At 68.7% G+C, this 25,168-nt stretch overlaps 1 protein-coding gene across 7 annotated transcripts in view; it reads right to left on the bottom strand.

Moving 5' to 3' along the window:
• The window catches only part of GSE1 (Gse1 coiled-coil protein), a 301,578-nt gene that overhangs the window by 26,638 nt on the left and 249,772 nt on the right, over window positions 1-25,168 (bottom strand). Inside the window, exon 1 of one of the 7 annotated variants that reach the window (XM_062177378.1) lies at window positions 10,341-10,473. The exons of 4 other annotated variants lie outside the window; for them this stretch is intronic. The gene's annotated coding sequence lies outside the window, so the exon portion shown is untranslated. Of the gene's footprint in view, window positions 1-7,046; window positions 7,113-8,247; window positions 8,268-10,340; window positions 10,474-25,168 lie in introns of those variants that run through there. 2 more of the 7 variants (XM_062177379.1, XM_062177377.1) reach the window with 2 other exon arrangements.

The following is a 25,168-nucleotide window of genomic DNA, read 5'->3' as shown; positions in this document are numbered from 1 at the left end:
AATACAGGACGCCCCCCGGCTCGGGGCCCCCGAGGGCGAGCCCCTGCGCCCCCACAAGGCCGGGTCACCCCACCCGCAGCTCTGCGGCAGCGGCACGGCACGTGATCCCCGGAGCCGGAGCGGCTTCATAATAAATTCATTATTATATTTGCCTTTGGCGTGTTCTGAGCTCACTCGCGTGAAGCAACCGGCCCTGGGGGCGGGGCGGGCAGGGGGCCAGGAGACCACAGGGAGGGGTCTGTGTCCACCACGGGGTGGCCTGCTTGTTCAGCTAAGAACACCCCCACCCCCTAGGCTGCCCAAGCGCCCACACTCCAGGACTGGCGCGGCTGATGAGCAGGCTGGGCCGGGGCCAGCGCTCACCGCCGGGCGGGGGAGGCCTTAGCAGATGGCTCAGCTGCTGACCCGGAACCAGAGGGCCAGAGGAAAAACATGAGGCAGGCGGGCAGGGGTGGCCCAGGCCCCGCAGCCGGCCCTGCTGGAGGGCAGTAAGGCTGCCGGGCCTCCCCCGCCCACACAGCCCCAGGGAAGCTGGAGGCTGCGCACCAGGACCCTGCTGGGCACGCACGGCCAGGAGTCTCCCCCGCAAGCCACCGTGAACCCCACATTCAGACCAGGCTGCACGGGACCCTGGCAGCCACAGTTCCACAGTGCAAGGGAGTGACGGAGAGCTGGGGACACCGGTCTCTCTCCAGCTGGCAACTGCACGGTGCAGGCAGAACCCAGGCCCTGGACAAGCCGGGGCGCAGCCCTGACGTGGGGCAGCACAGGGTCTGGGGGAAACCAAGCCTGGCCAGCAGACTAAGGCACAGGCTGGACGTCCCAGGAGGCAGAGCGGAGGGGCGGGCACCAGAAGTTCCCAGGCAGTGCACCTGCTGCACAGCGGGTCCAGAGGGGATGCTGGGGCCGGCACCTGGGGCCAGCCAGCAGGGGTCTCCCAGGGGCCCATAGTCCCAGAGCTGGGGCTGAAGGCCACAGCCCTGGAGTCCTGGAAATCGGCACAGAAGGTAGTGACACCTGATGCTGGTGGGAGCCGGGGGCTCGGCCAGGCCACAAGAGGCCGCAGGTGCCGCCCCTGGAGGGGGACCGGGCCCGGAAGATGGCCAAGGGCTGAGGCCACTTAAGGTCTGGGCCCAGCGGCCAGCCAGGCGGCCCTGACAAGCCAGGGACCTTCCCAGCCCTCACTCCCAGTGTACTGTGGGTAAACAGGCTGTGAGGGGGGCTGGTCACTGGCTACAGAGCCGGAACAGGAACCCAGTTTTCCTGACCAGTGTTCTAGCAATTTCTTTCGCATGGGAAAAGGCAGCCGTGGGGGCCTGGGGGGACACGACCACGGACTGAGGTCACCAGCCACCTGACAGCTCTTGGTCTATCCCGGCCAGCAGCTGTAGGCGCCCATTTTCCAGATGGACGGGCGAGGGTGGGCAGGGCATGCAACCAGCAACAGGAGAAGCTCTGAACCTGGCCCCCACGCCCAGCAGCAGCCCACAGGGAGCCTGACATGGGCTCTCACTCTGAGTGACCAGGTCAGCTTCCGGCCTCCCCAGGCACAAAGGGGCCCTTTCAGCGCCCGCTGCCGGCCACCTCCCAGAGGCGCCCAGCGCAGGTGAGGTCCCAAGGAGACACCTGACGCAGCCAGGGCCGGCCGGCAGGAGCGGCGGGGTGTGGCCCCCGAGGCCACTGTGTGGAGCCCCGGCTCCTGTCCCCGGGCGCAGGGAGACAGCCTAGCACGTGGCCAGTGCGAGCTCCCAGCTGAGCAGCGGGGGGCTGCGCAGGAGAGCTGGGTGGTCAGCTGCCCCCCAGGTGGCCCACGTCCGGCCACTACCTCAGTGCCCCAGACGGCAGGCAGAGCAGTCCACGCACGCCTTTCACACGTCAGCCCCAAGTCCACACGCACCGTTCTGGCGAGAAGCGACATGCGGGATGGTAAAAGGGGTCGTTTCAGGCGCGCACCTGGCCCAGCACTAGGGACGGGCAATGCCAGCGCCCCACACGCAGCGCACCTGCCTCTGCGGGCCGGCTCCAGCCTCCTGCTCACAATGCCGAGCCAGGCGGCAGCAGGGCCGGCTCAGGTAGCCGAGTCCCTGCGAGGCCACTGAGGGCCTCTGGGCAGTAAGTGGACGGGCACGTGTTCCTCCTCAGACACGCTAACACGGAGACAGGTTCCACCGTCGTGGCGCACCAGGGAAACCTCTGCCGCGTACTCCGGCTGCTCCACTTCTGATCCAGCTCCCTGCTGCGGCCTGGGAAGGCAGCCGAAGACGGCCCCCGTGTTGGGACCCCTGTCACCCACGTGAAGCCCCTGTAGTCACCTGGGAGGCTGACTTTCTGCTTCTACGCTTGCAGGGGCCACAGTCCCCACCCCTCCCTAGTGTCTCGGGCCAGCCAGCGACCTCAGCACCAGGTCTCCCAGCGCCTCAGAGCCTGGACTCCATGTGCCATCCAGGACCCGCAACACGTCCACCCCACCCTGGACTCCACGGGGAGGGGGCGGGCCCCTCCCCTCCCCCAAGGAGGGCCAGCGCCATGGCAGGTGTCAGCCAGCCTCACTTGAGCTCATTCCAGCCACGACTTGCCCTCAATTACCAAGCCGTATCGGCTTCTCACAGGGTTCAAAGCAGCAGGCGGCAGAGCCGCTCCCGGAGCACTCCTCTGGAGTTTCACACGTGCTTCCCAGGCTCCCACAGCCCACGGTTAAACCCTGGGGCAGCACGGGAGGGGGGTGTCAGAGGGGAGGCGTCCACTGGCCTGGGGAACCCTGAGCGCTGACAGCTCCCCTGCAGGACCCGCCTGGGCCCAGGAAACCGGCCATGGGAAGTGTCCCCAGAACACGCCACGTTCCGGTGGGGCTCCCGCACCAGAGCGCATTCACTATCCTCAAAACCCCACGTGCCATGCCCACACACAGTTAAACACCCCACGCGACACCGGCCAGGGTCGGGGGAGAGCTGCCCCCACTCAGACCAGGGCGAACCGGCCACCTCCCGGCACACGCCCAGCTCCAGGGATGCTGGGACTCACCTCCCCCACCCCATCATTCCAGTGAGCCAAGTCCTAGCCCCCTGAACCCGGGAAACACACACTTCAAAGCCCAAGGAACAGCCCAGCAAAGGATCTCCCCTCCTCACCCACTTCCTGCCCTAACCGCTGAGTGCACCCGGCCCCAATCCAGGGCGGCAGAAGCTCTAGTGAGCCTGAGACGGCCAAGGGGCCAGGGGCCGGCCTGGTGGGACCTTTGCACTCACACCTGGCCCTGTACCCAGCCCATCATGGGCACAGGCGCCAGCCACCACACCCCGGCACCCAGCTGAGCACGGACCGGCCAGGAGCCCGCTAGCTGCCTGGGAGACAGCGCAAGCCAGGACGTACTGCCCGGGGGCTTCTGTCCGTCCCAGGGTCCCACATCCTGTTCGAGGAGCCAGGGGTCGGCACAGAGCTTTCCCAAGAGCCCCAGGGCTGCCCACAGGCACCAACCTCCCCCCCCCACCCCCCGCCGAGCTGTCACACGCGTGCCAGGCCCTGGGGCGCCACCTCCCCAACACCACCACCACCCGAGAGCTCAGCTCCGTCCCCAGAGCCTGGACCGCTGTCAGCCATCCAGGGGGTCTTCATGCAAGGGGACGACAGCAAGACCACCACATGCAAGGAGGGCGGCCTTGGAAGGGGCCCAGCCTGCACCGGGACTCCACAGAGCCAGGAGCCCAGGCCTCGCCCTGCCCCGAGATCAGGACCCTCTCCCCGCCTGGCCGCTAACCCGCACGGCACAGGAGGCCCCTCGGCGATGAGGCCAGGCGAGCACCAGGCAGCCCCCCCAGCCCCTGGCCCCTGCCCACAAGCCTGCAGCCCCGGCCTGACACATAGATTTTCCTCCGGGACGGCTTAACCCGGCCAGCATCGACGCGGCTCTGACCACCAGAAGCTCCGGTCGATACCTTCCAGTGCAGGGAGGCCAGGGCTGGGGGAGGGGTGGCTGCTCCCCACAGCCCCTCCACCTCCCAGAGGGCAGCAGCTGGGGAGTGGGGCTGCAGCCCCTCCCCTCCCCTACTCTGCGGGGGGGGGGGGGCAGAGTCTTCTTGTACATTGGGATGCCGGGAATCCTCATGCCAGGTGCACCAGGGCCGTGGGCGAGCCCAGGAGTGCAGCGCCCCCAGGGGAGCCGCCTGGTGGCACCGGGGCGTGTCCCCGCTCCAGGGCTTCTCTGCCCTCCCCCCACATTGGTCACTGGCCTTCTCCTGAGTGAGGCCCGCGTCCTGACCGCACCCCCATCTTACAGACCGGGGAGCACCTGGAACCAGTCCCAAAGCCACTGCGGCTGGAGGAACCGGTTCCAGATCCAGCTGTGCACCTGAAGGCCCCTTTGAAAGAAAGGCTGGGGGGGGGTGCCCAGGCCCCGGAGTTGGGGTGGGCTTAAGGCTTCCCAGCGGATTTCTGAGTGCAGACAACAGAGACCCCCAAAGCGGTCCCGGCATCGCCCGCCCCTCTCCCCAGAAACGCCCAAGCCTGCCTGGGACCCACAAGGCCCTGGCCCTTTCTCACCGTGGCCACGGAGGCCACCCCGAGCTCTCCACCCCCCCCCCCCAGCCGGCCTTATCTGTGGGCTCCAGGCCGCGGCCTGGCCCCAGGCGGGAAGCAGGCTCTCCACTGGCCAGCCCTGCAGCTTCCTCTCCCTGGCCGCGGGCTCCAGGTAGGGGCGGGCAGGTGGGCTGTCGCCACCCGCAGGGCGGGGGCACTGCCACGTGGTTCCGCCCGGCTGGAGCCGCAGGCGTGCGGGAGCCGGATTAAGCGGCCCCGAGTGCGCACTTGGCAGGCACGTAAAAGGCCGCTTCTGGCCGCGCTCCTGTTTGATCTGTCTCTACACCTCCCGGCAGTGAGCGCGCGGCTGGATTCAGAGCAGGCGTTCAATAAATTCTCATTGACAGGAACACTCGCAACCGTCGCCCCCTCCGGGCCGTGGCCTCGGCCAGCGCGGGGAAGTGGAGCTGGCGGCTGGGAGGCCTCTGCCACACGCGGCGAGGCCACTGTGATCCGAGACCCCACGGGGGGAGGATGACAGGAAGCCGGCTGGCGCGTGGCTGAGTGCAGGTTAGAGCGGCACTGGCACACAGGGCAGGCCTCGCGCACCCCTGTGGTTTGGAGCCCGCCACCGCTGCCACACACAAGTAATTAACACGCTTCCCGGGAGGAGTCCCACCCACCCCCACCAGGCCCCGGACTTCGAGTAACCCAGACTGGGCGTTCCACGGCTCCAGACCGTGCCAGGAAAAACCGGCCTCGCTAGCTGTGTGCACGAGCCCCTGGGGTTCCTGGGGGCAAGGAGGCGGTCACCCGGCTTCCTCCAGGACACCTGCCCGTGAGGGGCCCTGGCCTCCCTCTCACCCTCAGGCCAGGGGACGCCGGACTGCACCTGCCCGGTGGGAGGGAGGAGACCCAGGGACCCCGCAGTCCTGAGGTGCAGGACCCAGGGCCGCCACAGAGTGGCGCTGTGCAGGCTCCGCTCTGCGGGCTCTGACCAGACGCTGGGCCGCCGGGCAGCTCTGGGAGCTGTGGCCTCCAACTTCCCCAACGACCGGGAAGTGCCTCAGAGCAGGGGGACGCGGCCACTGGAGGCCACGCCATGTCCCCACGCCCCGCAGCCGGTGCCGTCTCAGGGCTGCCATCACTTGGAGAGCTGGGAACGCTCCCTGGGCCTGCAGCCCAGAGCCTGTGGCTTCGCGGCTGTGGCCGGGGAAGGCCCAGCACCAGCCGTTCTAGAACACCCAGTCAGGAGAGCCACAAACCCCTCACGGCGGACAGCCCCAGCCTCAGGCTGCCCCCGGCGTCCACCCCCCTCCCGGGCGTGACCAGCCTCCCCCCTTCCGCTCCTGGCTTCCGCATCCGTCCAGCCGGGACAGCAGGGCCACACCGGACCCAACACAGCAGCCACAGGCCCCGGGGTCCGGCGGGCCTGGCACGGAGCAGGCCTCCGGCTGCTGCACTTGGCCGCGGGGTGACCCACGGCTGCCATCCGGAGCCTGCGCCCCGGGCCGCTCACCTGTGGCTGGGGCTGAGTCGGGGCGGCCTGGGCCTGGGGTCGGGGCAGCCTGGGCCTGGGGTCGGGGCCGCCTGGGTCTGGGGTCGCCGTGAACACAGGGGCAGCAACGCCCAGGCTGCCCCAGGCCAGAAGGGGGGGGCCCGCCGCCCCCCAGACAGCTCCCGCCCGGGGGGGGGGGGGCGCCTTCTACACAAGGACCCCTGCTCGTATTCGGTGGTCTCGGCTTTTTGTTCCCTGACCCCGGCCTGGGTGGGCCCTCCGCGGGTCAGGCAGGGTCCAGGACCCCGCACTGGGAGGACTGGACCCCTCCCCCAAACTCGGAACCCGAGTGCCAGCCAGCAGAGCCCCCCCACCGCCGCCACGGGCCGGGGGCGCACGGCCACCCCCGGCGCTGGGGGTGCGGGCGGGGCAGGGCGAGCCGGCTCCGGCCCCGCCCCCGCCGAGGGAATTTAATTAGCCCGCTGGAGAGGCGGGCGGGCGGCGAGGTGTCTCTGGTGCTGCAATATAATTGAATCGGCTCCACTCGGTCGGGCCACTCAGCGCGGCCGGCCCCGAGGGCTGGGGGCGGGGAGGCGCAGCCAGGCGCGGCCGGGGGGCGGCGGATGTGCAGGCGCCCTGCCACCTCCCGGGCCGGGGCAGCCATCTTCGGGGGGGGGGGGGGAAGCCTCGGGGCGCCCTCCCCGGGAGGCAGGGCGCGGGGGCCAGAGACCCGGGAGGCGGAGGGGGGAGGGGAGCCAGCCAAAATAAAAAAAAAAAAAAAACCCGGACCGCGGGCCCCGGCCGCCGCCAGCACCTGCCGCGGGGACGCACAGCCCCCCCGCGCCGCCGCGAAGTTTTCGCCCCAGCTCCCGCCCCCCCGGAGGCGCCCCCGCTCTGCCCCCGCCCCGGCGCGCTCTCGGCGGGCAGGGGGGGCGGCCGCCCGCCCGGCCCTTATCGCCGCTCGCACTCGGGGGAAGTTGCCCGCGAGCCGTTGGCGCCCCCCCCCGCGGCCCCCCGGCCCCCGGCCCGCGCTCACCTCTCCCGCCCGGGCCCCGCAGCGCCGCCCGGCCCGACGCATGCTGGAGCCGCCGTCGCCCGGTGTTTGTCTACACTGCTTATCTCCGCCGGGGCTGCTCGGCGGCGGCCGCCCGGGCCCGCTGGGGAGGTGGAGCTTCCGGGGCCCCGGCCAAGAAACACCTGCTGCGGCCGCCGCCGCGGACACGCCCGGCGCAGCGCCGCCCACTCCGGGCCCGGCCCGCCCGCGGCGCCCTGACCCCGGCCGGCGGGAGGTGTCGGCTTTCAGCCGCAAACACGCACGCACGCGCGCGCACCGACGGCGCCGGGGACACCGCGGGCGCACCGCCCCTCCCCCGCCGCGGCCGGCCGGCCAGGTGAGCCGAGGACAGGCCGGGGCGGGGGGTCGCCGAGACCCCGGCGGCCGGCGGCGGCCCCCCCCGGACTCGCCGCGCGCGCAGGGCCCCCCCAGGCCCCCCAGCGCCTGGCACCCGCAGCCCCGCGAGCGCGCGGACCCACGCCAGGGCTCCCGACCCGCGTCACCCCGAGTTCTAGAAGGGCCCCCCCCGCCTCCCTCCCAACTTTTGGGGAGGCCACGGCGCGCGCAGGCGTGGTGTCGGGAGCTGGCGAGGCCGCCGCGGCGCCACTCCGCCAGGGGGGTCATTAAGGAGCTGGGGCTGCGGTCAGCGGCGAGGCCGCCCCCCCCCCGCCTCACCCAGGCGCTCGGCGGGGATGACTCAGGCGGCGTCCTGGAATTCCTGGGCACCCACAGGCGGCACCGACGGGGACTGCGGGCCCCAGGCGCCCGCCCCGCTCGCCCCGCCCCCGCCCGCGCCGCTCCAGGAAGCGCGAGGTCAAAGGGCGCGCCCCCGGCCCGCTCCCCCCGCCCCGGGCCGGCGACCCTCTCCCCAGCCCCGCGACCCAGCGCGCGCCCCCTCCGCCCGCGCCGGGCTGCGGGCCTCAACTTTCGGCCCCCGCGGCCACCCCCGAGCCTGCCCGGGACCTGCGGGCGCGCACGCGGCCGTCCCCGCCCCCCCAGCCCGGGCGGCGGCGGGAGCGCGCGCTGGGCGCCGGCCACCCCCCGTCCATCTGTTCCCGGGGACGCGGGCGGGCCTGTGCGCGCGCGCCCGGCGCACGCTGGGGGCCCCGGCGGGGGGGGCGCACAGGCTCCCGGCCGCCCGCCCACGGGGCGGGAGGCGCGCCGGGCCGTGGCCGGCTCCTACCTGCGGGCACGGGCGGCCTCGCCCCTCGCCGCGCCTCCTCCGCGGGCCCGGCCGGACGCTCAGCTGGCGCAGCGCTCGGGGGCCTCGGAGCCCCGCACCCCGCACCGGCCCCGCGGGAGGGCGGGCAGCGCCGCCTCCACCCCCGCCGGGAGTCACGAGCTGGGGGCGGGGGGGGGGGGGGAGAGGAGCCAGGAAGGTGTTGGGAGAGAAAGAAACTGGCCCGGAGCGGTAAAAAGAAAATGAAAAACCTCGGGGCAGGCCCAGCCCCTTTCCCACCTGGATTGCAGGCTGCAGGGGGAGGGGAGTAACATGCAAATGAGCTCCCCGCACCTGGCCGGGACCTGTCTCCCAGCCTGGGTTCCCCGGTAAGGCCACTGGGCCCGCCTGCGGTTGGCTACCCAGCGCGAGGTCCCTGTCGGCCTTCGCTTCTGGGGAGACCCCCGGGGGGGGGGGCCCGAGCGGCCCACCGCTGCACCTGCCCGAGCAGGTTGGGACCACTGGGCCGCAGCACCCGGCCGGCAGGGAGAGCCGGCCTGGCCGACCCCTCCCGCAGACACAGCTGGCCCCGCTGGGCCGCAAGGCGCGTGTCCCGGCCCCCTGGGCGTTCAGGGTCACCTGCACACAGGTGAAGCGCCGGCCCCAAATGTCCGCACCTGGAGTCCTCCTGGCCCGTCGGCGGGGAGGCTGCAGGACACGCCGGCCACCACCAGGGGGCAGCGGCGAGCCGGCTACGCGTGCCAGGGCCACCGGGCGGCCAGGCGGGGAGATGGAGGACACTGGCTGTCAGTGCGCCCGCCCCAGGACATCTGTAATCTCGGAGGGTCACGGGTGGGGACTGCTCTCCTGCAGCCGGCCTGCCCCGAGCTAACGAGGGCTGTCGCTCGAGCCCGGGGCCAGGAGGCAGGCCCTCCCCCCACCCCAGGCAGAGAAAGGTGAGCGGGTCACAGCGGCAAGGTGCCCGGGCCAGTGCTGCAGGGGACTCCCCCAGGCCAGGAGGCAGCCCTGGGCGGCCCCCGGGCCCCGGAAGGGGACGCTCTGCACTGCTCCCGCACCTCCCGCACCGCCCCTGCCTTTCCCCAGCCCTGAGCAGTCTGCAGCCCCGCCTCCACGAGCCCTGGGGACCCGCACCACCCAGGGATGGAAAAGCCCCCTCTGGCCTGCGCTGAGCTCGGCACAGAAGGGCCCTGAGAGGATCTGCCGGAACCAGCTGCCTCTGACTGAGACAGGTGGGCGTTCAGTCACTCAACAAACACAGCATGCCTCAGGCTCTGTTTCACAAGCGCCTTCCCAGAAACAAAACTTGAAAATTCCACACCCACCCTCCCTGCGCTGCTGAGCAAGGGCAGGGGCCAGACACCCAGGGCGGCGGCGGCCGAGGCCGGCACCACGGCACCAGGTCCCCCGCACGGGAAGGTGCCTCCCAGGGCCCTCGGGCACGGCGGGCTGTGTCACCTTCGCCTGCAGCCCCGGGCTTGAGGGTGGGCAGGGGCGACGCTCCCCTGCGCCCCGGGCCGAGCCCTAGCGACGCCCCCTGCGCCCCGTCCCGAGCCCCTGGCGACGCCCCCCTGCGCCCCGTCCCGAGCCCCTGGCGACGCTCCCCTGCGCCCCGTCCCGAGCCCCTGGCGATGCTCCCCTGCGCCCCGTCCCCAGCCCCTCACAGTTAAGGCCCCGGCAGGGAGCCAGGGACCTCCCCCTGCGCAGGACACACCAGCCTGCTTGTCTTCCTGTCCCAGCCACTGTCACCCCAGTTCCGACCGCACACCTGTCACCCGTCCTGGGGGCCTCCGTGGGCCTCTTCTGGGAGTCACAGCTGCGGGCGGGGGCACACTGGTTCTCCTCTGGCAGCATCCATTCCCCAGAGCTGGGCACCCGGTGTCCACCCGCCCCACGGCCTTGGCCCCGCGCCGAGTCCCACAGGGCACTAAATCCAGGGAGATAAGGGCTGGGGGTGGGGGGCAAACAGACCGGGGCTGCCCAGCCCTTCCCGCCCCGCCTTCCACGGAGGTCACAGCGCCCCATCCTCCATCCCCCTCTCTCCTGCCTAGCTATCACTGGCACAGAAAATCCAGCCCACTCTTCAAAGCCCAGCTTACATCTTATCTCTCCCAAGAAGGCTTTTCCCTTCCCCTCCGCGGTGGAATTCGTGTCTCCAGGCGCCACGTCCCACCCGCAGAGAGCATCACACGGAGGGGGGGAGGGGCAGGGTGCCACCTCCCAGGGCCCGCCCCTCACGAGGGGGCCCGGGACGAGCGCCCGGAACACGCTCTGGACCCCAGCGCCCAGGCAAGCTGTGTGTTAGGCCTCGACCCCCAGGCAAGCAGCCCGGTCTGCCCGCCTGCCCCTCCTGGGGAGGGGCTCAGGGCTCGGGCAGCCAGAGCGGCCAAGGTCAGCTCCACGGCCTCCCGCTGGCCCCGGCCGCCCCGGCACTTCCTGCCCTCAGTACCACTCGCACCCCGCGCACAGCTGCACTCCTAACAATCAGTTAACAGCTGTTTTGCATAGATTTTCAATTCTAATTGCCTCGCTTTGTGAGCGCCGAGGAGCCCCGGTGAATGGGGCCGCCGCCGTGCGGCTGGGAGGCGGGCGGGCGGGGCTGCAGGGGAGGCAGGAGCGGCGGCTGCCGGCTTTTATTTCTCTAAATAAGAAAAGAATACCCTGCCGCCCAGCGCCCCGGCTCGGCTCCGGCCTCCTCCCTCCCGGGAGCCGGGAGCTCGGAACCGGCCCCCTTCTGGAGGGGGTGGGTGCCCGCGCCCCGCCCCGCCCCCACCAGGCTCTCCGGTACCCAGATATGGGAAGCTAATTGGACAATAAAGCCGCTCTCTGGAGACAGCTGGCATCTATAAAAGAGAAATATTTGCATTTAAAACCTTTAAACTTTATATGGCTGGGCCAGGCCGAGGCAGGGGAAGGGTGGGGGGAGGGCGCCGGGACCCTGGAGGGCAGCAGTGACTCCTGGCAGAGGCCCACGGAGGCCCCAGGACGGGTGACAGCCTGAATGGCCTTGAGTTAGTCACGTCAGACCCCCGCCCCCCGGGGCTCTGCGGCCTTACCAGGTCCAGCACCCTCATGGCAGGGGTGGGGGTAGGGGCGGCTGAGCCCGCCCCCGCCCCCCAGCGGGGGTCTCAGGCGTCCCGTCACGACCTGGTGCTTCCCTGGGGGAGAAGGCCCTTGGTCGAGGGCCACCCTGAGCAAGAGGGCTTCCCGGGTGCAGGCGGGGTGCGCCCCCAGCTGTCCCACAACCAGAGCCCCGTGGGCGCGTGGCCCATCGTATGGCGGAGGCTCGGGGGGTCTGGCCCGCTTTCCAGGGACCCGAGCAGCCACCGTGCTGCCACTGTGGTGGGGGTGCCAGGGCTCCATGTCCGCCGGGCCTGGCTCCCGTTTTTCATATTTGAGGGAAAGCTGGCCAGAGTTCCCTGTCCACACTGGCGAGGCAGAGCCGGGAGAAGGCTCCTGGGAGGGCGAGGGCCCACTTCAGCTCCGCGCTGCGGGCCCCGGGCCCTGGCGATCGCCACAGCCGGCCGGGCGCCGAGCGGGAGGGGCCGGGGCCGGCAGCCAAAGCACCTGCGAGAGGTCAGGAGCCCTGGACAGCCCAGGACAGGGCCTGCCCGTCCGCCTCGCAGCGTCTGTTCCCAGCAGGAAGACGCTCTAGGCCCTGCAGCGCAGGGTGGCCAGCGACTGCCTAAAAACCTGTCCGCGGCCAGTCTTGTCCTCCCTGTGGACGCACCCCCTCCAGACCCTTGTCGCCAAGCCCACAGCGGGTCCCCCTCCTGCCTGGACCTCCCCCAGCCCGGGCTCAAAAGCAAATTTAAAACACGGCTTCGGAGAGCACCCGGCGGCACCTGCCGGCCCAGTGCGGCCCAGGCCCCAGGCTCTCACCGCTGACCACTGACCTGCAAGCAACACAGCGCCCGTCCCCATTGTCCCAGACCGGACAAGATGACAGCGTGGGGGAGCAGGGGCCTCTAACGACACCACAGGAGCTACATCAGATTCCAGGAATCTGGTGCAAGCAGGAAGCGCCTCTCACGCCAGAGCCCCTGGGCAGGGCGGGGGTCACCCAGGCGGCCAGAAGCACCCCAGCCCTCAGAGCCCAGCCCCCCCCGGCTCTGCCCCCGGGGCTGGTCACTTCCAGAGCAGCGGCAGCAGCGGCCAAGGCTCTGCCGTCAGAGCCTCCTTCTCGGAGCCAGGGCCATGGCCTCCCCCGCGGGCACTGGTTCCAGTCCCGCCTGCTCCACTTCCACTCCAGCTCCCTGCTAATGCGCTAGGGCGAGCAGCGGAAGACGGCCCAAGTGCTTGGGCCTCTAGACCCATGTAGGAAACTGGACAGAAGCTCCTGGCTCTGGCCTGGCCCAGCCCCGGCTGTTGCGGCCATTTGGGGGGTGAACCAGTGGATGCAAGGCCTCCCCCCATCCCGTAACTTTGCCTTTCAAATAAAAAGAACACAACCGGCTCACACGTCCATCAAGCAGAGCAAAAGCCTGACCCTGGGGCGCGATGCTACCCCGCCAGACAGAACCGGCTGCTGACACGGCCACTGCGGGCAGAGAGGGAGGCGTGGCCCAACGGCCCCTGTGTGTGTTCTCCACGTGGACTTCTGCACCTACGTGGAATGGCGTCCCAGGACGCAGTCCGTCCGCACGGCCGACCGCCACTGAGCCACGAGCAGGAAGCAGACACCTGCCACCACCCGCCACGCGTCCTCCGGGGGCTGGGGGGTGGGACCAGGGCCGTGCCCACGGTCTCACAGCATCGGAGTGCACTGAATGCCGCTCGCAGCGTGGGCCACACCGTATCGAGCAGCCGTGCAAGGAGCTAAAACGTTCTGCACCCACATGACGCGGCAGTCTGACCCCCAGTCCCCAGAACCCCGCCAACACCCTGCCCGGGAGACCCCGCTCTCCTGCCGTGTCTGGGGCAGACGGCAACCGTTTTGCTCAAGCGGATTTGGTTTCCAGAGCATTCCCTCCCCTGCTCGGCCCCCACACGGATGCTCTGAGCCCCAGGCCGGAGGTCTTGGTGCCCCCTCCCAGCTCCTGCCCTCCGACGCTGCCGCGGACCGTTCCCCGTCCTCCTGCACGTGCGTCTGCTCCGGGGGGAGCGGGCACTGAGCAGCTGGAGTCGTGACCCCGGATGCACACACCTGTCTCCACCGGGCTCCCAGGCAGCTCCTGGCACCTGCTCACCCAGCTGCAAAGCGCCCAGCCGTGACCCGAGGCAGGCTCGGGGGCCAGACCACCGACGGCAGGGGGGCCCTGGAATCCCACTCCTCGGCCCACAGGGGACCCAGGAATCTGGGGGCTCCCTCATCGCCCAGCAGGGACGGCTTCCTCTGTGAAGGTGCAGTGGGCACCCGGATGACCCAGGGGCTCCCCCCCACGGGACCCCTGCCCAGCTGGCCACAGGCCCAGGAGAGGGGGCATCTGCTCCGGAGAGGAGGAGCTGCTCTGGGACCGAGCACCCCACAAACGCTAAGGCCACAGACTTGTTTCTGGGCACAGCCCCTCCTCCCTGCCTGGCTGGCTGTGCACCCCCACCTCCCCCGAGTCTCAAAGAACCAGCACTCACCGCAGGCCTACTGTGTGCAGGCCTACTGTGTGCCTGGCGTCCCGCCGGGGCCGGCCACGTGCTCCCCTCAATTGTTCTGGCGAGTGCTGCCTGTCACCGGGACGGGACACACACACACGCGCACACACACACGTGCACACACACACAAGCCTGCGGTGACTCTGCCTCGGCCCCCCGCCGCCAGCCGACGCTGGGACCAGGCTCCAGGCCAGCACCCGTCTCCACGGGCTCAGTGCAGTGCGGGGAGCTGTCCACTCTGCCTGCCGCCTTCACACGCCCCGAAGTCACCCGAAAGGAAAGATTCAACTTAAGTCACTTCTGAGTTCTGGGGCCAGGGTTCCGGTGGCTGCTGTGCCCCCTTCCCGCCCCCCGCCCCCTCCCCCCCAGCTGGCACCTGTCTGACGTCCCCCCCAAAGCCCTCACCTCTGCCCTCACCCAGCCCCACAGACCCTGGCCCATCGCTCTGCCCTCACCCTCGCTCTATCACAACACTAAGGCACAGGCCAGCAGGAAGGGTGGGGGCGGGGGTCCCGGCCCCTGCTCCGTCCACCTTAACTTCCCTGACCATAAAAGCACCTCCTCCCTTGGCTCAAGCCCCTCCCACCCCTCCATGCTCACTCCTGCCCCCTCCTCCTGCCCTGATTTCAAACCCCACCTCCTCCAGGCAGCCTTCCCTGGTGGATGTCGGCCCTCAGCCCGTAAGTAGGCAGGGGTGCAGCCCTCACGTGGATGTCGGCCCTCAGCCCGTAAGTAGGCAGGGGTGCAGCCCTCACGTGGATGTCGGCCCTCAGCCCGTAAGTACGCAGGGGTGCAGCCCTCACGTGGATGTCGGCCCTCAGCCCGTAAGTAGGCAGGGGTGCAGCCCTCACGTACCCCTCTGCCGGGCTGATCCACACGGAATTAGACACCCCGGGAGGACAGCCGCTCCTCACCCTCCTGGAACGCGGGCCAGGGTCCCCGTGTGCAGGCCTCGCGGCCTCCCCGCAGCCACAAAGGCTGGGCCCTGGTGCTTTTATAAACATCCCAGGTGACCTCACCGGCACAGACACGCACACCCCCAAGACGCCCCCTCCCTGGCCCTCTCCGCGGGAGAACGCCTCCCCCCCCAGCCCCGTTCCACTCCGTGACCCTGGGAGACCTCAGCCGAGGGCTCCACTGCCCCCCACCCAGGGTGGCACCTGTGGAACCCTGGGCGCCCCCGCAGCCAGAGGGGCTCCTGGACCGGCCTGGTGCTGGCGGGAGGGAGGCTGGGGCAGCCCCTCCTGTCTTCAGAGAGGCTGCACAGGAAAATGGGGTCTCAGAGCCTGGCCCAGCTGTCTCCCTGGTGACAGGGGCAGCGTGGAGCTGGGGGGGGGGTGTCTGAGCTGCCGGTCCCACCCCCTCGGCCTTCTCTCGGAAATTCTTTAGGTCAGAGACCCGGGCACTTTCTGTCCATCTTCCCACGGCTCCGGGTCCCCAAACCTCAGGTGACCAGGACAGCCGAGACGAAACGCACAGGGTCACAGGTCACTGCCCAGCCCGCAGCCAGCGCTGGAATGACAGGTCCAGGAGAGCCCAGGGACCCCCGGTCCCCAGGGCCCCGCCCCCAGCCTGGCGTGGTCGGCGGCACGAAGGGGTCCCCACTGGACGCAGACGGGATTCACTGAACAACCGCTAAGGACGCTGGGAGAAGGGAGTGCGGCCAAGCCACGACGCCCTAAGTCATGACGCCCACGAAAAATAACTCAGGGGGATGGCTAGAGGAGGGGCCCAGAGGACGCCCGTGGCCTGCAGCTGGGCCGCTGCCCGCTCACCCCGGTCAGTGTCCACGGGCTTTGTCACCGGGTCCTGGGCCACGGGTGCTTGCGTGGCAAACCAGGAGCAAGCGTGTGCTCGGGGGCCAGCACCCGGGGCTCCCCTTGCCTGAGGAGCGTGGGGTCCCACAGGGATCCACTGGCCTGGCTCACCCTCCCCGCGGAGCCCAGGCACCACACTCGAAATTCCTGAAAGATCAAAGGGGCCCTGAGCAGCATCCGTGGTCTGGAGGCACGGAGCACTGCACAGGGCTGGCAGTGAGAGAACCTGCTGGGCCCACACACCTGGCCTCCCCTGCAGATGAGGAGACACCCGGGGGTGGGGGAGGGGAGGGGGAGGGGAAGGGGGAGGGGGGAGGAAAAGAAGGGGGGAGGGAGGGAGGGGGAGGAGGGGGGGAGGAGGAAGGGGGAGGAAAAAGGAGTAGGGAAGAGAGGGAGGGGGAGGAAGGGGAGAGGAGGAGGAGGGGGGAGGAGGAAGGGGGAGGGGGAGAAAAAGGAGGGGAAGGAGAGGGAGGGGGAGGAGGGGGAGAGGAGGAAGGGGAGAGGAGGAGGGGGGAGGAGGAAGGGGAGGGGGAGAAAAGGAGGAGGAGGAGAGGGAGGGGGAGGAGGGGAGGAGAGGGAGGAAGAGGAGGAGGAGGGAGAGGAGGGGAGAAGGAGGGGGAGGAAGAAGGGGGAAGGAAAAAGAGGAAGAGGAAGAAGAGGAGGAGGGAGAGGAGGAGAGGGAGGGGAAGAGGAGGAAGAGTAGAAGGAGGGGGAGGGGGGAGGGGAGGAGGGGAGGGCTCTGTGCAGAGGGTGTGCAGCAGAGAGGCCGCCCACTCGCATTCCCCCTGAGCAGCTCGGGCTCCCGGCTGTGTTCCGCACTTTGGAGAGAGGTGCCCCAGCCAGGAGGCTGCCACCGTGGCCACCTCCTCTCCAGCCTCCCAAGACACAGCAGGGCACCCTTCCCCGGCCCCCCTCGGGTCTCCAGGGCCAGAGCCGGTTGGCGTCTGGACCCAGCCACACGGCAGCCCAGGCAAGAAGACAACGCCAACCTAGCTCCTGGCCACTGCCCTGTGTGCCGGGAGATGCAGACGGGTCCAGCCCCGGCCTGTGTCACTGGGGACCTGCGTGCTGGGAGATCCGGACGGGTCCAGCCCCGGCCTGTGTCACTGGGGACCTGCGTGCTGGGAGATGCAGACGGGTCCAGCCCCGGCCTGTGTCACTGGGGACCTGCGTGCTGGGAGATGCAGACGGGTCCAGCCCCGGCCTGTGTCACTGGGGACCTGCGTGCCGGGAGATCCAGACGGGTCCAGCCCCGGCCTGTGTCACTGGGGACCTGCGTGCTGGGAGATCCAGACGGGTCCAGCCCCGGCCTGTGTCACTGCGGACCTGCGTGCCGGGAGATCCAGACGGGTCCAGCCCCGGCCTGTGTCACTGGGGACCTGCGTGCCGGGAGATGCAGACGGGTCCAGCCCCGGCCTGTGTCACTGGGGACCTGCGTGCTGGGAGATCCGGACGGGTCCAGCCCCGGCCTGTGTCACTGGGGACCTGCGTGCTGGGAGATCCAGACGGGTCCAGCCCCGGCCTGTGTCACTGGGGACCTGCGTGCCGGGAGATCCAGACGGGTCCAGCCCCGGCCTGTGTCACTGGGGACCTGCGTGCTGGGAGATCCGGACGGGTCCAGCCCCGGCCTGTGTCACTGGGGACCTGCGTGCTGGGAGATCCAGACGGGTCCAGCCCCGGCCTGTGTCACTCGGGACCTTTGGGGTCTGTCAGGACAGCACAGACCAATCTTCCACCCGCTGCTTCACTCCCCAAATGGCCGTAACAGCTGCAGCTGGGCCAGGCCCAAACCAGGAGCCAGGAGCTCCATCTGGGTTTCCCCCGTAGGTGCAGGGGCCCAAGCACTTGGGCCACCCTCCACTGCTTTCCCAGGCGCGTTAGCCGGGAGCTGGCTTGGACACGGAGCAGCTGGGACTCCGCTGTGCGGTGCCTGCACTGCAAGTGGCGGCTTTAGCCCCCGGGGCCACACCCTGGCCCTGAGAAGGCTGCTCTTCCTCTGAGCTGTCCACTACACGCGTCACAGCCACACGTGGCCACGAAGCACTTGAAACGTGGCCAGTGTGACCAAGGAACTCGATTTTCACTGAACTTTAATGAACATAAAATTTTACAAACACTTTAAACAGCCACCCACAACTAGTGGTGATCGTGTGGGACAGGACGTGGGAATCGAAAAATCATCAGGGGCCGGCACCGTGGCCCAGCAGGTTAGTCCTTCGCCTGCAGTGCCGGCATCCCATGTGGGCGCCGGTTCAAGTCCTGGCTGCTTCTCTTCCGATCCAGCTCTCTACTATGGTCTGGGAAGGCAGTGTAAGATGGCCCAGGTGCTTGGGCCCCTGCACCCACGTGGGAGACCCAGGGGAAGCTCCTGGCTTTGAATCAGCAGAGTTCTGGCCACTGTGGCCATTTGGGGAGTGACCCAGCGGAGGGAAGACCTCTCTGTGCCTCTCTCTGTAACTCTGCCTCTCAAATAAATAAGTAAATAAATAAAATCTAAAAAAAAACAAAAACCCTCAAATTCCTAGGACAAGGCTTGCAAACTTTTCCTGAGTGGCGTCCGTGGACTTTGGGGAAATCGGGCTCTGGGGGACAACGCGGAATGCGGAGCAGCTCTGAGTCCAGACCCGGGCCCCCAGGGAGTCTTGTCTGGGGTGGGGCCTGCAGCTGAAGCCGGCCGGGTCCCCTCTTGTCCCTTTAGGGGGCCCATTGTCATGACAGAAGAGCAAACCTGGCCCTCCCTGGGAAGAGGGCACAGCCAGGGCCAGTCTGGACACTGAGCAGTTCCAGGCAGGGGTGAATGGACACCGGGGGAGGAGGTGATGGAGGAGGGAGGGCGAGGGAGGAGAGAGGATGGATGCCCAGGTGAGCGGGCAGGGGGTCAAGGGAGGCGCACGGACGGTGGACGGGTGGGCAGACAGACACGTGAGTGGACGGACGGGCAGGTAAGTACGTGGGGAGCGGATGAAGGAACAGTGGGCGGCTGGGTGGCTGGAGGGGGCGGCTGGCTGCGTGGAAGGATGCGGGACGCATGGCGGAATGAGTGAGCGGGTACGGAGAACGGAGGCGGGCGGATGGGTGGGCGGCCAAACACAGAAAGCTGACACCCAGGCCCAGCCACGGAGAACGTGTCCAGAGCCCTCCCCACGGGCACCGCGGGCTCTCAGAGAGGGAGACACCCGTGCGGCCGAGCCTGCCCCAGGGGTCGCAGCCAGGGCCCCCGTGCCCTGAGGCTGCCGGGTCCCAGAGACAGGACCCTTCTCGGCACGCCCGGGGTGACGCCAGGCCAGGGAAGGGACCGGGGAGCCATCGTGGGGTCTCGCTGCCCTGCTGAAGCCTTCCTGGGGACCTCCCTGGCTGCTGTCCTAACTGGCCTTCACGCACCCATCACGCTGTTCCCACGGCGGGTCCATCGGGCGGGGACAATGACGCCTCCCACTTCACAGAGGGAGCAGCCGGCTCCGAGAGGCCCCGAACCTTGCCCAGGCCCCTTGGCGAGGGGCCGACCCAGTGGGACGGAGGTGTCTGCGAACAAAGACTAATCTAAAGTGCTCCGGGGGCCAGGCGACAGGCACTGGGTAGGACAGCAGCGTGAGAGGCGCTGGTGGCCCCAGGAAGGCCCCAGCCCCACAACCCGGCCGGCCCAGGACCCAAGGCTCCCCCTGGAGAGCCCGGGGCTCACAGATGGGGCCTGTGGCGTGCAAGATAAAGGCGCCTCCAGCACAGAGCAGATGGAGGAGCTGACCGCATCCACGCCGGCCCACCTGCCCCCGCCAGCCCCCGGGGACGGACCCAGGCCCTCCACAGCCGGCCTCCCGCCCCAGCCTGTCCAGGCCCCCGACAAGCCCCAGGCAGACTGGCCCCGGGCAGCCCGTCGTCCGCTTACGCGTGCCCCCACCCCCTTCTACAGCGAAGTCGAATTTGCCAGTGTGATGCCTGGGCCGAGCTGAGCGATGAATGGCGGGCGTGGGGCGCGCCTGCTCGGAGAGACCCCAGCCACTGGGCAATGTTCCAGGCTCTGCTTCCGAGCCCCTCTGCCCGGCCCCCCGCGCCCCCGTAAGAGAAGCAGCAAGCCCTGTCATCGGAACCGCATTGTTCCGGCCAGAAGAGAAGCCCGGGCCAGCAGATGGCAGGTGTAACAGAAGCAGCTTGCTGTGGCCAAACCAATTATTTATCTAATTATGATTTACCACTTAACCACATGATCTTTCTGCAGAGTTGTGGGCAATTAAAACCAGGGTGACTGTGTGGATTATGCAAATGGGCTGGAGCCCAGCGAATAAAATTGGAGATTAGACATTCACAGAGGCGGGCGCAGGCACATGGCAGTGCGGGGGGGGGGGGGGGGGCTGGGGGAGGGGAGGCTGAGGGGCCGGGCTGGGGTGGGTCAGGTGGTCAGCAGGGATGTGGAAGCAGGAAGCAGAGTGAGAATGGGGGGAGGGAGAGGAGGGAGAGGGGATGTGGTGGTGGGAATCGCACCCCCACCCTGGGCCTCCAGGGTGCTCCTGATCAGTGACAGCTGGCCCCTGGGAGAAGAGGCAGCCCCGGGCAGCGCAGGGGCTGGACACGGAGCTCTGTCCTCCCCGGGGCCGGGGCGGCCAGGACCACAACCACAGGAGCTGGCCTGGCTGGGAGGGGAGGCGGGGGCGGGGGCCGGTGGCTGCTTCCTCAGGGTCTTCTTGCATCCGCTCCCCACCACCACCTCTGAGACGCAGCCCCCAGCGCCCATTGCAGGGGAACTCGCCAGGGTGGCCGGGTCTGCCTCCAGGCTTTGTGCAGAGTCCCCCAGCCCGGCACACGCCCTGCTGGACAGAGAGAGGCGGCTCGCTGGGCGTCCAGGCGCCCACTTGGAGCAGCGGTCCCGGCGTGGCCCCAGGTGCCCCGGCTGTGCCCGCCGAGGCCACACAGCTGGACCTGTCGCCCATCCCTTCCTCACTCCCCAGCTGTCTGGGGAGGCCGAGACGCCAGGCGTGGGGCGGGAAGTTAAACATAGAAACCAGCGCGAGAGCAGGTCCCGATCTCCCCCACTGCCTTCTGCTGCGCATCTATTTTTTGATTTGCTGTGTCTAACCTGGGGAGGGGGCCGCGGTCAGGAGGGGTCCCCTAGTGCCACCCCCGGAAGTGCCAGGCGAAACTCGCCCAGACTTGCACCCAGGTCCCTGAGAGCCGGAAGGGGATCAGACCGGGGAATCCAGGCAGCAGCGCCGTCCTGGAGGCCACGGCCACAGGTGCTCCTGGACCTCATAGTGCCGTGGACCAAAGCTCCCGCGGCTCAGCCGCTCCAGCCACAGCGCGGAATCAGCCCCCACGTGGGCCCGCGGCTGCTGATGTGGGCACCACAGGGCTGGAATATTCCACCCTGTGCGACGCTCAAGGGGGGGCGCTGGCTGGCCAAGCAAGCACCAGGACAGGGCTTGTGCCTGCTTCGCCGGCGCGGCAGCAGAGCCTGGCTGCTCCTGTGCCACAGGGAGGGCAGGGGGAGGCCGCCCGGCTGACTGGGGGGGAGCCACCCTGCCCACCCAGGCCAGCTCCACGCCCATAGGGGGCGCAGCCCAGCCAGAAGGCCTGTCCCCATGCGGCCCCTGCTCTCCACAAGGCAGCCCCCTCAGCGCCCCTGACGCAACACAGCTACAAGAAGCCCCTTCCCACCCTGCCCCCAGCCCCTCTGGGAGCCAGGGACAAGAGCTCACTCCTGGCCACCACAGGCAGCCGCGTCTGGGCCCTGCCCTCCAGCGGGGAGGGGGCGCAGGGAGACGGTTAAATCCCACCCACTCCAGGAGCCCCCGACACACCCGGGCCCCTCACTTGGCCTCCCTCACACTCACACACACACCATCACACGCTCGGTGTCACGCACAATCTCACACTGATTACCCACGCACACCCACACCGTCACACCCACACTCAGTCTAACACACACTCACACACACCCACGCACACCCACACTCAGTCTAACACACACCCACGCACACCCACACTCAGTCTAACACACACCCACGCACACCCACACCGTCACACCCACACTCAGTCTAACACACCCACGCACACCCACACCGTCACACCCACACTCAGTCTAACACACCCACGCACACCCACACCGTCACACCCACACTCAGTCTAACACACCCACGCACACCCACACCGTCACACCCACACTCAGTCTAACACACCCACGCACACCCACACCGTCACACCCACACTCAGTCTAACACACACCCACGCACACCCGCACACCCACTGTCACACCCACACTCAGTCTAACACACACACACACCCACGCACACCCACACTCAGTCTAACACACACACACACCCACTGTCACACCCACACTCAGTCTAACACACACACACACCCACTGTCACACCCACACTCAGTCTAACACACACACACACCCACGCACACCCACACTCAGTCTAACACACCCACGCACACCCACACTGTCACACCCACTCAGTCTAACACACACTCACACACACCCATGCACACCCACACTCAGTCTAACACACACCCACGCACACCCGCACACCCACTGTCACACCCACACTCAGTCTAACACACCCACGCACACCCACACTGTCACACCCACTCAGTCTAACACACACTCACACACTCACACACACACACTCTGACTCACAGTCTATCACACACTCACGGACACCCACGCTCACACAACCCCATACGTCCTCACATACACCCAGTCACACTCAGACACACACTAATACACACACACACACCCTCAGTCACACACATACAGATTCAAACCTACAGTCACTCACGCACATTGTCACCCTCTCACAGACTCACCCCCACACACTGTCACGGACACACACAGCCACACAGTCTCACATACACATACCCTGTCAGTCACAACCACACACAGTCACAGCCACGCATGCAGTCTCACACGCAGAGTCCCACGCAGTCCCACGTTCAGTCTCACCCGTGTGTACTCACACACACACGCACTGCCACACACCATTCACAAGTGCTCGTCCCCCAGAGGCCTGGGAGCCCACACACCAGCCTTGGGCCTCGGCTCCTGGCCTGCGCCTCCACAGAGGCTGGGCCTTGCCCCGCGGCGCAGCTCCCGGACCACGGCCCTGTCCACCGCATGCTGCTGCCCCTCCCAGAAGCCGCACACGCACGCTGCCGGGAGACGCCCCCAGCCCTGCCCCAGCAGGCACCCGTCAGGGGCGCAACACAGGGCAGCCTCCAGGCACACAGGGCAGCGTGCCCACCACCTCCCAAGGCGCCGAGTGGCAGGTGCAGGGCAGGCAGAGGCCCAGTGCAGAGTGGGGCGCACAGGAGCATCCTCGCAACACTTCTGTCCCTGCAAACAAAGGTCACGGTCGGGGCCTGGCAACCCCGAGAGACGGACGGGGTCCTGGTCCTGCTCACCCTCAACAACGGAGGGCGGCCGCGCCGATGAAAGCTTTACTTGACCAGATGTGGGGTCGCAGGCGCCCCCAGGGCACCGCCAGCCTCCACCCCTGCCAGGCACACAGTCCTGGCCATCCAGGGAGCACCTGCGGGTGCTGCCTAAGGCCAAAGGCACCCGGCTTGCGGGGCTGGGGCCGGACATCAGAGATGGGCTGCTGCCCTGGAGAGGCCAGGGACAACCTGCAGGGGGCGCCTTCCCGGGCCGGGCCTGTCTGTCCTGCTGGCGGGGACCAGCACGACGTAGGACCCGAAGCCCGCGACAACGCTGCCTCCTGCCCAGCGACGGACTGAGGCACACCTACTCCGGACTGAGGTGCACCTGCTCCGGCACCGGCCAGGCGACCCGGCGACAGAGGCAGTTTCAACCACGGCCGGCAGAGGCTGCAGCGGGGGTGTGGGCCCGGAGGAGGGTCCAGGGAGGCCTGGTGGGGGGACCAGCCATGCACTGTCCTGTACTGCAGCATTTCAGCCAATGCGCTCCAAGTCGCAGCCCTGCCGGGACCACGGCAGCCAGCTGGGCTCCGAACAGGCCCTCCCGTGGCCTCTGCTCAGGGACGGGTGACACCCAAGGGGGCTGCATCCGGGCCGGGGCCCCAGCAGGCACACCGCCTCCTGCACACTCTCTCCAGAGCCGACCACCGGGAGCCCCGCGTGCCCACAGCTGCCACCGGGCCGATCCTGCTGCAACATATTTTATGAACATGCAGATGGCACGGCCAGGGCCAGGGGGAAGGTTTTACCTTGGGATAAGAAATTAACACTAGCAAATAGCAAATTGACTGCCTGTATTTTCATTTTCCTAATACCAGCGCCATCTGCTAGCGAACGCGGCTGCACGCCGTTTCTCCTTTATTTCTCCCGTCCGCTCTCCCACATCTTCCACTGCCAGGCCCCTGCCGACGCCGCGGCGGTGGCGACCGAGCCCTCCGAGCAGGGGCCCCGGGCTGTGGCCAGCATCCCCGAGGCGGGGGCCTCCCTGGTTTGCCTTCTGCAAGGCCATGGGAGATGGACGTGCCCGGAACACGCGGGCACACACACACGAGCCCGTGCCCGAGGCGTGTGGGGAGCCGAGGGAGGCAGACAGGCCTGAACCAGTGACCCTCGGAACTGAGTGGCAAAGAAAACCAACTGCCGACCCGGGTCCTGCTCGCCGCCGGCTGAGGTCAGCGGACGTGCACAGACCAGCAGGCTAAGCTGCCGCCGGCGACGCCGCGTGCCGCATCGCAGCGCCTGGTCCAAGTCCTCGCTGCTCCGCTTCTGACCCCGCTCCCTGCTAGGCGCCCGGGAAGGCAGCAGGAGACGGCTCAAGTGCCTGGGCCCCTGCCGCCCACGGGGGACCCTGGATGGAGTTCCTGGCTGCTGGCTTTGGCCTGGCCCAGTCCTGCCTCCTAGCAGCATTTGGGGCGTGAACCAGTGAACGGACACACGCCCGCTCTCTGTCACTCTGCCTTTCAAATAAGCAGCCGGCTACTGTGCACTCAGCACTGGACTCGCCTGGCACGGAGGGCAGGGCTCCCTGCGAATGGGGAGGGGGCCCCTTGGCGCCTGGCAGGCCCCGAAGGTCGAGAGAGAGGCGACATGGCCCACGTGTGACACCAGAGAGCAGGGTGTGGGGAGGCCGGGCCCACGACAGCCGGAGCACATAAGTGAGGAGCAGCCGGCAGTGGCCCGGCTCCAGGGGCCCCGGAAGGGCAAACCCCAGGGGCCGTGGGGCGATGCTCAGAGCTGAGGCCACGGGGACAGGAGAGGGCCTGGGCGTCTCCACCTGCGGAACCCGGGAGCCCAGGCCCACGGCAGCTTCGTGTGGCAGAACAGGAAGGAACCCTCAGTGCCAGACGGACTGCGTCCCCGCCAAGTCCCAACCCCAGCATCCGGCACTTGGCCTCTGCGGGTGGATTCCTCCAGACGCTGGGGACAGGGCCTGTGGCCCGCCTGGCCGGCATCCTGCGAGGGTACCGCACCCAGAATGCCCCGCACAGGGGCAGTGAGACAGGGAGCCGGCCCCGCACGCGCCCCCCTCTCACCTCCAGCGAGGTGTGGGACGGGTCTCAGACGGCCCCGAGCCCTGGTTTCTCCTCCCGGCT

Source organism: Lepus europaeus, chromosome 19, assembly GCF_033115175.1.
Source record: "Lepus europaeus isolate LE1 chromosome 19, mLepTim1.pri, whole genome shotgun sequence".
Taxonomy (NCBI): domain Eukaryota; kingdom Metazoa; phylum Chordata; class Mammalia; order Lagomorpha; family Leporidae; genus Lepus; species Lepus europaeus.
Note: the sequence above shows the minus strand (reverse complement) of the source record. Positions and strands in the feature narration are given on the sequence as shown.